Source organism: Spinacia oleracea, chromosome 1 (assembly GCF_020520425.1).
Source record: "Spinacia oleracea cultivar Varoflay chromosome 1, BTI_SOV_V1, whole genome shotgun sequence".
NCBI classification, from domain to species: domain Eukaryota; kingdom Viridiplantae; phylum Streptophyta; class Magnoliopsida; order Caryophyllales; family Amaranthaceae; genus Spinacia; species Spinacia oleracea.
Genome location: NC_079487.1, coordinates 25460802 through 25472452, shown reverse-complemented (window position 1 = coordinate 25472452; position 11651 = coordinate 25460802). Strand labels below are relative to the sequence as shown.

Below are 11651 nucleotides of genomic sequence, written 5' to 3'. Positions count from 1 at the left end.
CAAACTCATCCCCAAGCGCCTTTGGGTCTCCATGGACTTCCTTTTCACCGAGAGAGGACCTAGCAAGCTTATTAGCACACTTAGAAACATGAAAATGGTTAGAAGAATTAGCACAAGTGTGGTTGTTCTCAACACAAGCAAGAGTGTCGATTTTCATGCAACTTTTCATTTTGGGGCAACATTTATCATCAATAGTGAGCTTGAAGCTAGCTTTGGCATCTCCCGCCTTCAAGGTGATAAGTCCCCCTTGCACATCGATAAAAGCACCCGCAGTGGCCAAGAATGGCCTCCCCAAGATGATGGGGGTGTGGGCATCCTCATCGATGTCCAAGACAACGAAGTCAACAAGAAAAGTAAGCTTGCCAACCACGAGGGGAACATCCTCAATCCTACCCAATGGAAACATAACCGATCGATCGGCTAGTTGCAATGACATAGCGGTAGGAGAGAGATCACCAAGATTAAGCTTCTCAAAAATCTTATATGGCAAGATGCTCACACTTTCCCCCAAATCACAAAGAGCATTTTCAAATTTTAGCTTTTGAATGCTACAAGGGATAGAAAAACTCCCGGGATCCTTGAGTTTTGGGGGAAAGGAGTGCTGAATTAGAGTGCTACAACTCTCCGTGAGTTGAACGGTCTCCTTGGGTTAACACCCTCTCTTGCCACTAAGAATGTCCCTCATGAATCTTGAGTAGTGAGGCATTTGTTTGAGTGCCTCGGTAAAAGATAATGACACATAAAGTTTGCTAATGGTTTCCCAGAATTTGTGGAATTGGTCATCCATCTTCTTACCGGAAAATCTTTGAGGGTAGGGGGGAGTAGGAGTTGGGAGAGGAAGAAGGGTAGTCTCTTTCGACTTATCACCATCACTCATGTGATCGACATGAGACTTCCCTTCCTCATCATCATGGTCCAAGGACTCATCGCCCTTAGAATTTTCCCCCCTAGAGCATTGAGCTTCAACATGCGTAACACCATCATCTAAAATCTTCCCACTCCTTGTCACAATTGCGTAGATTTGCTTAGGAGGTTGACCTTGGGGTTGGGAGACTTGCGTGCACTTGTTGCTCCTTGATGGTGCTAGCAAGTTGAGCTAGTTGGGTCTTAATCATCTTAAGATGAGTATTGGATTGTTTGAATCCATCCTCATATTCAACGTTTTTCTTGGCTTGCGCCCCCACAAACGACTCCATGAGAGCCTCAAGATTCGACTTGAGAGGCGGGAGTGGTGGAGGTGCAACGCCATAACCACTTGGGTTGGATTGATATTGGTTGCCAAAGGTCCTCGGTCCATTGAATCCGGGAGGTGGAAAATGAGATGCACCATAAGGAACTCCCGAGTTCAAAGGATAACCCCCACTTGAGGCACCCCTAAATTGCCCATAAGAGTAGTTATAACCCCCTCCACCTTGATGGTTGGGATTATAACCCCCTTGGTTGTATTGGCCTTGATTTCCAAAACCTTGAGATTGACCGTAGGGCACTTGGCTTTGATAGCCTTGTGCTCTATAGCCACCTCGGCCTTGATTTTCATACCCACTTCCTTGGCCATAGCCTTGGTGGGGACCATACATGGAGGGCCCTCTAGGTTGCCTAGCAAAATTAGGATTGTTAGGGTTATCATTCCTAGACCTCTCAAACTCTCCTTCATACGAAGGGCCATAATCCACAAATGACAAGTTATGAACTAAGGGGCATGCATTGGGGGAATGACTATAGTCTTGGCAATTTTCACAAAAGAATGTGCCCGGAGGCATTGAGCCATAAGAACTAACCTTGCCCTTCCCCTTATTGAGAAGATTTGCCGAAGGAGGTGGAATTGTGGACGGTGAAGGAAATATGTCCTTCACCCAAGGTGCATTAAGTATAATACCAAGGTTCAGATTAATTGCGAACAATTAATTCAGTGAGATCAAGTGATCGGAACAGCTAGCTGGAGCAATGCTTCCGATCAGTGAGTTCTAATGGATATTGAACTCACAACTTACTCTTGACTGAACCTACAAGGTCACACCAATGACACGTAACAGATCACCAGATTAAATGAATCGGAAATTCATTTAATAGATTTTCGGGAATTAGTTGGAAACGTATTATACGATACGACCTTTGTCGAAGTCGTATATCGTATCGCGAATATTCGTAAGCTGAGGGACACGAATAAATCGTACGTACGACGGTGATTCGTCGCATACGAAACGATAAATAATATATCGGAAATATATTAAATCGCGAATACGATTGGCATCGGAGTTGCCGGCCCGTCGAGCCAAGCACGTAAGCGTGCAAGGCCCAATGAGCCAGCAAGCTCGCGAGCAAAGGCGAGCAAAGCCAGCCCATTGGGCTCGAGCACGCAACAGCACGCAATGGCGCACAGCAGCGACGAGCGAGCAAGGCCCACGGCCCAGCTGCTCGGCGCGCGCGCTGTGGGCTTCGGCCTGCAGTGTGTCGCTGGGCGCGGGCGTGCGGTCCGTGTGACTTGGCGTGCAAGGCTTGCTAGCCGGCCTTGCCTCTTGGCTTGGTCGGTTAGTAAGGTTATGTAAATAACCTTACAACCTAATTTCCAACCAAGCACAATTCATATTACTCAAACCCTAGAGACATAGAGAACCCTAATTCTCTCTGTGCCTCCAAAGTGAGTTCTTCCCAAAAGCAAAGTATCTTGATCAATTGTCTAAGCTACGATTATCAAGACGGATCTGATCGTGTCGGTGAACCAAGTAGAGGAACGACAAGTGGAGTTCTTTGTTCGTGTTCGTTGACAGATAATTGTGGAAAACACGCTTCGAATGTAAGTTTGCTTAATCTGTGCTTTATACATGTTTCCTGGCTTTGGGGATTGTTCCGCACATGTTATTATGTTTAACTGTATTCCCCTACAGACGGAGATGGTGGCTTGCTTGCTGCACTTCCCGCAAATGGTGTATTTTCAAGCTTCTCTAATCGCGATCTAAGCTTCTCTATCATCCGTGCTTGCTCTATGGCGTACACCGAACCCTTACCATCCTCATTCCTACTTTTCCCATCATAAATCCTTGCACCTACATGCCAAGATTGGTAGTTTTGAACTACATCTTCAATTATCTCCTCAATTTGATCTTCCGTTTTGTTCATGATTGGGCCTCCCACGCCCGCATCTAGACTTGTTTTCGAGCTTGGACTCAATCCTAAGTAAAAGGTTTGTAGCAACAACCACTTTGGAATCCCATGATGAGGGCACTCCCTTTGGTACTCCTTAAATCGGTCCCAAGCCTCGAAAAGCGATTCATCACGCCCTTGCTCAAATGATTGAATCTTGTGGCAAAATTCCGCCGTCTTCCCATGAGAATAGAACTTGTTCAAGAAGGCACTAGTTACTTCGTTCCATGTGCGAAGTGAGTTGGGCTTGACCTCCTTGTCAAGCCAATCACTAGCACGCCCAAGCAAATAGAAGCGGAACAAAGTCAACCTCACATAATCCGAGGTTACACCGTTGTGTTTTATTGTGTCACAATAGTGCTCAAACTGCTTGAAATGCTCGTGAGGCGACTCATTGCTTTTCCCACAGAAGGGATGAGTTTGCACCAAGTTGATCAAGGCGGGCTTGATCTCAAAATTATTAGCACATGTAGTTGGTGCTTGAATCTCACACGTAGCCTCAAATGCTCCCGGTATTCCCAAGTTCTTAACCGGAAGAGCCATGTTCTCACTAGCTTGCTCACTCACTTCTTGTTCCGTGTCGACACTCAAAGCTTCAAACCGATTATGATTTGACGAGCTAGAACGAGCACGCCTAAGTCTCCTTAGAGTCCTTTCCAATTCAAGGTCAAGAGGATGGAGGATCCTTTGACGAGCACGTCCCCTATCAAGCATAAACACTCAAGAAAACCGTGAGCAATGCAAAGGAAAAACTAAAGCAAGAATGAAATATTTTTGTATTTTCAATTAATGAACTAGTCTCAACTAAACTCAATAACAACGACCGTTCCCCGGCAACGGCGCCATTTTGATAGACGTATTTTCCGTCGTTGATAGAAAACCACCTATGCAAACAATATTTATAAAACCACTTCAACTACCGGCAAGCGGTAAGCAAAGGGATCGTCCCAAAGAAACGGTGAATTATTGAGTTGGAAGTCAATCTAGTTCGATCAAGGATTTGTTTTGAGTTGTCACTTTTTAAGAGTCTAAAAACAAATAAAGAACTATGTAAAATTGAATCAAGAAAGGGAAATGTTAGGGAAACGTTAGGGAGTCGGGGATAGCCTAGGGAAACCGGGGGAAATCAATTCAACTATTTAGCAATGGTGATCATGCAACGAAATGGTGATTAGGCAAATGGCATCTAAAGACGAACCCGCCACCTCTCGGATAGGGAACGCTAAGCGTCTAATCCACGGAAGAGCTTTCGCCTAATCCTAGACTACACTAACTAGCATATAATAGGTACCGCCATTTGATCAACACAAGATAGGCCCACAATGTCTTGCCAAACCTATCCTATGGTTCCACGGAAATCTAATCGAATAGCATTTGCAACTACCACTCAACTAGCATGGATTTCCTATCATCAAATCTTATTTAATCACATGAATCAACCAACAATCAATAATCTATTTCCCCTAATTCATCCCCTAGTTTCTCCCCTTTCCCTAACCTAAAACTACTCACTAATCATCCTAACAATCAAGCTATCCATTAGTTCAAAACTAGCTAACATGGAATTAAAGGAAAAGAAGTAGAGAATTGGAAACTCAATTGCACAATCAAATCAAAAATTGAAAATCGAAGTAACAAGCAAAATTGAAATCAAGAACTCAAGTTATTGAGGAATTGCAAAACAATTATCAACTAAGCAAGTGCAAGAATTAAAGAACTAAGAATTCAATTGCATAAACAAGAGAAGAGTTGAAGAAAATTACTGAATTGATGCTTGGAATTAAAGAGTTTCTCTCTCTAGCTTGAAGAACAAAATCACAAAACCTCTAAAATGTATTTCTGAAAATGAAAGCGTAAATTGAAAATAATGAAAATCCTATTTATACTAAACCCCAAAAATAAGAGATTTAAACTCGAAAACTGAATCCTGAGCAGCCGTGCGAACGGGCAGACCCAGGTGCGATCGCATCGGTGCGATCGTGCTGTGCATCTATGCGAACGGGCCCTGCGATGATTCTTCTCCTTCGTGTCGTGCGAACGTGCCCAACAACCGTGCGATCGCACGGCTGTAACTTTGCTAATTCTCAGAAAATCCTCGTGTGCTCGCACTGGAAATCCGTACGAGAACACGGAAATTCCGTGCGAGCGCACGCTTCTGCGGTGCGAACGGGCTACATCCCTTGGAGTTCCTGCCTCCTTTTTGCGGATTCGTGTGAACACACATATTTGGGGCACGAGCGCACCCATTGCCTTGGAGTTCCTGCCTCCTTTTTGATGATTCGTGCGAACACACACATTTGGGGCACGAGCGCACACATTGCCTTGACTTTGGAGCCAAATTTGTAGACCCGTGCGAGCGCACGTAAATTCCGTGCGATCGCACTGGACCTGCTCGAGCAAATCTCAGCTATTTTCCATCATTTTCAACATTATTACCTGAAAAGCACAAAGATGGAAAAGGGGAATAAAAATGCAGCAAAACTAAATAAAACTATCAAAAAAGCATAATAAAACTCTATAAAATCCTAGCCTAGAGCGACATAAATGCTGCTCATCAGTCGACTTCACCCTTGCTTAACTTTCTACTTCTTCTTAGTCCCTGTGAATTGGAACATAAGTGTGAGCCACAACCTGTATCTAATACCCAAGAAGTTGAATTAGCAAGTATACAGCCTATAACGAAAATACCTGAAGATGGAACGACTGTTCCGTTCTTCTGATCTTCCTTTAGCTTTAAGCAATCTCTCTTCGAATGCCCCTTCTTCTTGCAGTAGAAGCATTCAGATTCAGAAGTGGGTTGACTGGGCTTCTTCTTTTCAGATTTGGCGCCAGTTTGCTTAGTTGGGCTGGCCTTGTTGCCACCTTTCTTAGCATTCCTCTTCTTTCCAGATTTCTTAAACTTGCCCCCACGCACCATAAGCATATCTTGCTTATCACTTTAGAGCGTCTTTTCTGCGGTCTTCAGCATGCCGTGAAGCTCAGTGAGCGTTTTGTCCAGACTATTCATATTGTAGTTCAGTTTGAACTGATCATACCCGCTATGAAGAGAATGGAGGATGGTGTCTATAGCCATTTCCTGAGAGAATTGTTGATCCAGCCGACTCATATTCTCAATGAGTCCAATCATTTTGAGAACATGTGGACTTACGGGCTCGCCTTTCTTAAGCTTGGTCTCAAGAATTTGCCTATGAGTCTCGAATCTTTCGACTCGAACCAGATCTTGGAACATGTTCTTTAACTCACTGATGATCGTGAAAGCATCTGAGTTGATGAACGTTTTCTGCAGATCTGCACTCATGGTGGCGAGCATTAGACATTTCACATCCTTGTTGGCATCAATCCAACGATTGAGGGCTGCCTGAGTGACCCCGTCGCCTGCGGCTTCGGGCATCGCCTCTTCCAGGACATACCCCTTTTCTTCCTGCATAAGAACTATTTGCAAGTTCCTTTGCCAGTCAAGGAAGTTTTTCCCGTTCAACTTCTCCTTTTCGAGAATTGACCGAATGTTGAATGAATTGTTGTTTGCCATAATTAAAACTACAATTGAAAAGAATAAACAAATAAATAACCATTCACAGTTTCTCTTAATAAATATAAATTCTAGCATACATGCATAATTCAATGTTCATTAAGCATTTTATTCAAGTTATGTGTTCCGGCAGGTGTGAATAAAATGATTCCAAGACCCTAAAACCATTGAAGAATTAAGCACATTATGTATTTTGACTCAATTCTAAAACATTTTAGGTAAGCAAAAGTCTTTTGCTAATAGTCTAGAAACTACTCTTGGTTGATAGGTACGTCTAAGAACTTAAGTAAACCTATCGATTTTGCCACGACATAAAAGGACTCCTTACTTAAATCGTTGAGTTTCACCAAAAATAACATGTACTCACAATTATTTGTGTACCTTACCCCTTTAGAATTGATAAGTAACACCTCTCTATGGCGGAAACCTATTACTAAGATCGATGTAAAGGATATCCAAGTAAGTGTTATTTTGGCATGGCACCTTTTAACTCAATTTTTAAGTTTGGAACTTTAGCCTCTTACTATGTTGGTTAGATTTTAAGTGAACTAAAATCCTTAATCATGCAACATAATCAAGCCACAATCTCATGCATAATTAATACATATTTAAAGCAATAAATAACTTAAAGCATGCATAAGATAAATGTGATCTAGTATGGCCCGACTTCATCTTGAAGCTTCAACTTCAATGTCCGTCTCGAAAATGGAAACTTCGTCTTGAATTTCACCGTGGGAGGCGCCATTTTCTTCAAATAGGATAAGCTATAATTAAACTAATTACAACTATTTGATGGTACGCAGACCATATTTAAATTGAAAAACAAATTTGGTGCATTAGACCAGTTACATTCAAATTAATGGTACGCAGACCATATTTTATATCCTATTTGGGCCATACTAGTCACTTCATAACCTGCAAAACAGTACATATACAATTTATACCATTCATCCATTCATTATCATGAATGGCCCACATAGCTGTTTAGTATAAACACGTTGTATGCATCACATAAATATTTGCAGCAATTATTCAAGGGCACCAATAATCTACAAATTATTCAGTCCTTATTAATTCTAATAAAGTTGTTTAACCTTAAAGGATTTGTAGACCTAATCAAGAGTTTATGACTAAAAAGCTCCCACTTAAACCAATAAATTCATATGGTTTACTAATTTTAAACATAAAAATGTATTTCTGGTCTAACCGGAAACATACAATTTTAATTAAAATTTAAAGCTCATATAAATTTATAATTGAATCCACTTAATTTATTTTCAGTTGAATTTAAACGAATTTAAATTCATTCAAGGTTTAATTTTAGTAAAATAATTAGTATAAGTAAAATTTATAATAATTATAATATTCAAAATTAAAATCCGAGAAAACAATTTAAATTACGAATTTTAAAATTAATTAAAATGTTTCCGAACTGAAAATTCAAAATTAAATTTGAAACGACTCAATCGAGACACGACGAGGCACTTGGGCTTGCGCCCAAGCCCCGTCGAGTGCACGAGGCTTAACGCCCCTCGACCGATCGTCCAGCACCACGCAAGCAGGCCACACGCAATGCAGCAAGCCTAGGCCACGCTGCGCGCAGCCCGCTCACCCGTCGCGCCATCTTGCTTCGCGTCTGCTTGCTTCGCTGGGTGTGGCAGCGCGCGCTGTTGCGCAGCAAGCTTGCTGCCCACACGCGTCTGCTCCCAGGCTTGCGCCTTGCCCCCTCGCCCTTGCCACTCGCCCACGCGGAGAGCGTGCTGCCTTGTGCTCGTGTGCCATGGCCCTTGCTCGCTGCATTGTACCGCATGGGCGACGAGCTCCCTTGCTCGTCGTCGCATGCCCGCACTATACAACACCCCTTAAGGGTAACACGTAGCGTCCATTGCTTTGTGCGTGCAAGTTTTATGAGCGAATTTCATAAAAATTAAAACATTTATTTCTAAATTAATGACAAATTAATAAATCATATTAATTTCATAATTTTAGGGCGAAAAATCGAAAATTTATTAATCAATTAATTTCCGATTAACATGGATTCAAATCTAGGTCATAAAAATTTAAAATTTAACATAAATTAACAATTTTTATGGTGGTTTTTAATCATGGGTACCTAATTAAATTATTAATTAATTATGAAAATCAAATCAATTCTAAATTATTCGAATTTCAACAAATTAATCATAATTACAAATTAGGTTGTATAATTAACAAGCATAGGCATTCAAACTTGTTAAACATACACTGTAGGTCAATCAAAGATTCAAGATTTATCAACAAGAATCGCAAATATTCAATTTAACATCTTAAATTTACAAACTTTTGCGTTCGTAAAACTAAAACCTCCGAAAAGTCATAGTTAGGCTTCGAATTTGGGAATTCTGGGTTTCGGCGAAAACTACTATTCTTGTCAAAATTTTAGAATGCCTTTTACATGCGGAATCGACACAAAAATCACTCGATTTGGTTGAGTAACGAATATTCTGCCGAAAAACTGCGTACATATAATTAAATAAACGCAATTTGCAATTAATTAACAATTAAGAAAATTAATCACCCCTTTTAATTCCTTGCAAATTTGTGAAATTTAACCATGTTTATGCAATTTAGATTATGAAAATAATAAGAGGCTCGTGATACCACTGTTAGGTTATGATACATATGAATAAACATAAATCATGCGGAAAAACCATAAAGCCAGGAAACATATTATTAACACATAATCATTTAGCATAATTCAGATGCATACACTTTGTAGCGTGCCCTCCCTAGCTGCGCCCGAACCGAACGAGAACAAGTCTTTAGGACTCCAAGTGTCGTCCCTCCGTAGATAGTCCACAGCACGTCCGGATCCGCCTTAAGCTTGACCAACTAGAATCGCCCTTAAGGTTAATTACTAGGATTTTCGGCTATTTGGGTTACAAGTGTTTGGCTGATTTTGCTTAAAAAACTTACCTTTGAATACTTCAATTGTATCTTTAAATTGTGACCCTAGGCACCTATTTATAGAGATATGGAAAAGGATTTGTAATCCTACTAGGATATGGATTTATTAATTAGAATCCTTTTAGAACTCTAAATAATAAATTTAATCTATTAGGATTAGGATTTAATCAATGCACGAATTCCAATAGGATTAGGATTCGTTACGAACACGAGTGTCGCACGACCACGAGGGACGTACGCACCCGCGCAGGCCTTGCGGCCCACACGAGTGGGCGCTGCCTTGCAGCCCACGAGCACACGCTCAGCGCGCGCGCCTACGGCCTTGCTGGGCCTGGCCTTGCGCTGGGCCTGGCAAGGACGTGGCCTTCGTGTTGGGCTCTTGGCTTGCTGGGGCGGGCCTGGCTTCGTGCTGGGCCTTCGTCTAGCAAGCCTCGTCCGATGCTAATTCGTACGATGCGCTTCCGATTAAATTCCCGGTTCCGGAATTCATTTCCGATACGAACAATATTTAATATTTCCGAATCCGGAATTAATTTCCGTTTCGAACAAATATTTAATATTTCCGTTTCCGGAATTATTTTCCGATTCCGGTAATATTTCCGATTCTGACAATATTTCCGTTTCCGGCAATATTTCCGATTCCGGTAATATTTCCATTTCCAATAATATTTTCCGATACGTACCATGTTTCCTTTTCCGGCAACATCTACGACTTGGATAATATTTATATTTCCGATACGATCCATATTTCCGTTTCCGGCAATATCATCGTTTCCGGAGTATTCATTTCTTGCTTGTGACGATCTCAGCTCCCACTGAAACCAAGATCCGTCGATTCCGAATATCCATAGATGGAGTATTTAATGCCATTATATACTTGATCTGTTTACGTACTATTTGTGTGACCCAACGGGTTCAGTCAAGAGTAAGTTGTGGATTAATATCATTAATTCCACTTGAACTGAAGCGGCCTCTAGCTAGATATTCAGCTCACTTGATCTCACTGAATTATTAACTTGTTAATTAATACTAAACCGCATTTATTAGACTTAACATTAAATGCATACTTGGACCAAGGGCATTATTTCCTTCAACAACCACACACTAAAGCACCTGAAACAACTTCGTGCTTAACCATGAAAAATTGAGAGTCGAGTATTAAACAAACCAAGCAACACGCTTCCCTTCTTATCATTCTACATAATCACTTAAACCAAAATGCAGGAAGCAAGTTATGTTCATGTCTGATCAACCAAACACAATTAAGTAAATAACAGAGTGTTCATAGTTCATATAAACAATCAAACTACCCAAAATCTAAAAACCATCAAAAAAAAAATTAACATGTTCTGTATAAATCAAGGAAAAGAAGGATTACGAAAAACAGGTGAATAGCAGCTTACTCTTGCAATTACCTGTGACAGGAAACTCTAAAAATGAACAGACATGAACATGTTACAACAAACCCCAGATCAGATTACTCGGTCAACAAAAATGAACATGTTCACATCCAAAAATCAAATTACAGCAACCCCAGATCAGATTACTCCATGTTTGACGAAAATAAGAACTCATAGTTATCCATTAAATTCCAAAATTTGTATTGAGTCACCCAATTATGCAAAACCTTTGCTTAACTAAAACGAACGAATTCTAATTGAATTTGAGGAGACAAATTAATACTTTTCATAGCATTATCATGAGGCATAATTTCAATTACCCATGAATTTCCTAAATTAGCACAAAAAATCGAGTCACCCATTTGTACGAAACCTTCAGTTGACTAAAATTCAGTAAAATTCCAGACAAATTTGAAGAAATAAATTCAAGATAACTTCAATTATCCCACATTAGGCAAATTTCCATCACTCAATAATCAAATTACAGCAAAACCCAGATCACATTAACTCCATTTGTAACAAAAATATGAATTATTTCAATAAAAAACGACGAAATTCAAAGATGAAGCGGGTAACGTACGGAGGCATTTGCAGGATCAGAAGGGCGGAGTTGTGAGGTCGTGTGAAGGCCAATC

General features: G+C 40.8%; 1 pseudogene; it reads left to right on the top strand.

Annotated features, from left to right (window-relative positions):
* Positions 1-3205: 3205 nt before the first annotated feature.
* Positions 3206-3306, top strand: LOC130466616 (uncharacterized; annotated as a pseudogene).
* Positions 3307-11651: the final 8345 nt, after the last annotated feature.